Below are 4,595 nucleotides of genomic sequence, written 5' to 3'. Positions count from 1 at the left end.
TACTCGAAATTTATGCAGAATTTTCTTAGAATTTATTGAAAATTTTCTGAGTAATTTATTTACAATTTATTAAATAATTTACAGATAATTTACAATGTAATTTATAGAGAATTTATTGAAAGCTTAACGAGTAATTTATTGAGAATTTACTACGAATTTATGAAGTAATTTGCTGAATAATTTTACTAAGAAATTACTTTGAATTTATATAGAATTTTCTGACAATTTTTTGAGTAATTTACTCATAATTTACTGATTAATTCACAAAAAAAATTCTTGTAATTTTTTGGGAATTTACTCAGAATTTTCTGATAAATTACTAAGAATTTGCTGAATAATTTATAGAGAATTTTACGTGTAATTTAATGAGAAATTTCTTGAGTAATTTAGTGAGTAATTTACGGAGTAATTTACTGTGTAATTTACTGAGTAATTTACCGAGAATTTATCGAGTAATTTACTGATAAATTACTGAATAACTCACTCATTAATTTACTTGTAATTTACTGAGAATTTGGGGAGTAATTTATTGAGAATTTACTCAGTAATTTATTTAGAATTTATTAAATAATTTACTAAGAATTTACAGATAATTTACTGCGTTATTTTCTTGGAATTTACAGAGTAATTTACTAAGTAATTGACTCAGAATATTTTGAGAACTTATGGATAATTAACTGAGTAATTTATTGAGAATTTACCGAGTAATTTACTCGGAATTTATACAGAATTTTCTTAGAATTTATTAAAAATTTTCTGAGTAATTTATTTACAATTTATTAAATAATTTACAGATAATTTACACTGTAATTTATTGAGAATTTTTTGAAAGCTTAACGAGTAATTTATTGAGAATTTACTACGAATTTATGAAGTAATTTGCTGAATAATTTTACTAAGAAATTACTTTGAATTTATATAGAATTTTCTGACAATTTTTTGAGTAATTTACTCATAATTTACTGATTAATTCACAAAAAAAATTCTTGTAATTTTTTGGGAATTTACTCAGAATTTTCTGATAAATTACTAAGAATTTGCTGAATAATTTATAGAGAATTTTACGTGTAATTTAATGAGAAATTTCTTGAGTAATTTACTGAGTAATTTACGGAGAATTTACGAAGTAATTTACTGAGTAATTTACCGAGAATTTATCGAGTAATTTACTGATAAATTACTGAATAACTCACTCATTAATTTACTTGTAATTTACTGAGAATTTGGGGAGTAATTTATTGAGAATTTACTCAGTAATTTATTTAGAATTTATTAAATAATTTACTAAGAATTTACAGATAATTTACTGCGTTATTTTCTTGGAATTTACAGAGTAATTTACTAAGTAATTGACTCAGAATTTTTTGAGAACTTATGGATAATTAACTGAGTAATTTATTGAGAATTTACCGAGTAATTTACTCGGAATTTATGCAGAATTTTCTTAGAATTTATTGAAAATTTTCTGAGTAATTTATTTACAATTTATTAAATAATTTACAGATAATTTACAATGTAATTTATAGAGAATTTATTGAAAGCTTAACGAGTAATTTATTGAGAATTTACTACGAATTTATGAAGTAATTTGCTGAATAATTTACTAAGAAATTACTTTGAATTTATATAGAATTTTCTGACATTTTTTTGAGTAATTTACTCATAATTTACTGATTAATTCACAAAAAAAATTCTTGTAATTTTTTGGGAATTTACTCAGAATTTTTTGATAAATTACTAAGAATTTGCTGAATAATTTATAGAGAATTTTACGTGTAATTTAATGAGAAATTTCTTGAGTAATTTAGTGAGAATTTACGGAGTAATTTACTGAGTAATTTACAGAGAATTTACGAAGTAATTTACTGAGTAATTTACCGAGAATTTATCGAGTAATTTACTGATAAATTACTGAATAACTCACTCATTAATTTACTTGTAATTTACTGAGAATTTGGGGAGTAATTTATTGAGAATTTACTCAGTAATTTATTTAGAATTTATTAAATAATTTACTAAGAATTTACAGATAATTTACTGCGTTATTTTCTTGGAATTTACAGAGTAATTTACTAAGTAATTGACTCAGAATTTTTTGAGAACTTATGGATAATTAACTGAGTAATTTATTGAGAATTTACCGAGTAATTTACTCAGAATTTATGCAGAATTTTCTTAGAATTTATTGAAAATTTTCTGAGTAATTTATTTACAATTTATTAAATAATTTACAGATAATTTACAATGTAATTTATAGAGAATTTATTGAAAGCTTAACGAGTAATTTATTGAGAATTTACTACGAATTTATGAAGTAATTTGCTGAATAATTTTACTAAGAAATTACTTTGAATTTATATAGAATTTTCTGACAATTTTTTGAGTAATTTACTCATAATTTACTGATTAATTCACAAAAAAAATTCTTGTAATTTTTTGGGAATTTACTCAGAATTTTCTGATAAATTACTAAGAATTTGCTGAATAATTTATAGAGAATTTTACGTGTAATTTAATGAGAAATTTCTTGAGTAATTTAGTGAGTAATTTACGGAGTAATTTACTGTGTAATTTACTGAGTAATTTACCGAGAATTTATCGAGTAATTTACTGATAAATTACTGAATAACTCACTCATTAATTTACTTGTAATTTACTGAGAATTTGGGGAGTAATTTATTGAGAATTTACTCAGTAATTTATTTAGAATTTATTAAATAATTTACTAAGAATTTATAGATAATTTACTGCGTTATTTTCTTGGAATTTACAGAGTAATTTACTAAGTAATTGACTCAGAATTTTTTGAGAACTTATGGATAATTAACTGAGTAATTTATTGAGAATTTACCGAGTAATTTACTCGGAATTTATGCAGAATTTTCTTAGAATTTATTGAAAATTTTCTGAGTAATTTATTTACAATTTATTAAATAATTTACAGATAATTTACACTGTAATTTATTGAGAATTTATTGAAAGCTTAACGAGTAATTTATTGAGAATTTACTACGAATTTATGAAGTAATTTGCTGAATATTTTACTAAGAAATTACTTTGAATTTATATAGAATTTTCTGACAATTTTTTGAGTAATTTACTCATAATTTACTGATTAATTCACAAAAAAAATTCTTGTAATTTTTTGGGAATTTACTCAGAATTTTCTGATAAATTACTAAGAATTTGCTGAATAATTTATAGAGAATTTTACGTGTAATTTAATGAGATATTTCTTGAGTAATTTAGTGAGAATTTACGGAGTAATTTACTGAGTAATTTACAGAGAATTTACGAAGTAATTTACCGAGAATTTATCGAGTAATTTACTGATAAATTACTGAATAACTCACTCATTAATTTACTTGTAATTTACTGAGAATTTGGGGAGTAATTTATTGAGAATTTACTCAGTAATTTATTTAGAATTTATTAAATAATTTACTAAGAATTTACAGATAATTTACTGCGTTATTTTCTTGGAATTTACAAAGTAATTTACTAAGTAATTGACTCAGAATTTTTTGAGAATTTACCGAGTAATTTACTCGGAATTTATACAGAATTTTCTTAGAATTTATTGAAAATTTTCTGAGTAATTTATTTACAATTTATTAAATAATTTACAGATAATTTACACTGTAATTGTAACAACCCTCACCTTACTCTTGTCATACTTGCATACATTCTTGCATGGTCTTGCTTGTTATAATAATTTGAAGGTTTTGTCTTGCCTTGATTTGCTTAAAGTTGCTCGCATGATTTTGTTCTTTGCTTAGTGTACGTGTGTGCGTAGCCGAGGTCATCTTGAGCTTAGTCCGCCTTTGACCCTTGTACTTAGAACTATCTTGAGATCCGGTTCAACCCCATCTTCACCTCGGGCATTCATTGCCGAGATGTTTTGCACTTGAACCTTGCCGTAGGAAGGTATGGCCTAGGCCGAGATGTGGCACACCCCGGCCAAGGTGTGGCACAGCTTAGTCAAGTGTCGTCCTCCCTAGCCGATGTTTTTCTATCCTATTGCTGGATCCTTGATTTGGGCCGATGTCATCTTGTTGCCGATGTGTCTTACCCGAGCTTGCTGCATACACTTTGTCAGAGACTTGTCTTGTCTATCAATCACCTTTTTGGAGCTGAACCAACCCGATAACGCCACGTGTCCGAGCTGATTGTTAAGGCAGCCGGCAGACCCTGAAACAAATCATTTCCTTGTCTCAAATCTTTGTTTTAGAGAGAGGAGCTCTAGAGAAATTCTTGAGTGAGAGTAAGTCTCCCAAGCTTGATCTTCGTGGTTTGAACCGTTGGATCCGAGTTTTGAGGTTAGAATCTTGATCTCCTTTGGTTGTTCTTGCTGAATATCTAGCTGCATTGCATGATCGGATCTGTTTTGCATGTCATGCATTGTTTTGAAGTTGGTTTTGGAAAGAGAAAATGGTTTTTCATGTGTTCTTGAAGAAAATCTCGTTTTGATCCGAGAGTTGGAACGGAAACCATGTTTTTGTGTTTATTCTTGCATGACTTTCTTGAACGGGTACCCAGGTCCCTATTTTAAACTCTTGGCATGAAAACTCAGATTTTTGTAACAAGTTGTGAGC

The sequence above is a fragment of the Camellia sinensis genome, chromosome 2 (genome assembly GCF_055761805.1).
Source record: "Camellia sinensis isolate YWXY chromosome 2, ASM5576180v1, whole genome shotgun sequence".
NCBI classification, from domain to species: Eukaryota; Viridiplantae; Streptophyta; class Magnoliopsida; order Ericales; family Theaceae; genus Camellia; species Camellia sinensis.
This window is presented reverse-complemented; position numbering follows the sequence as displayed.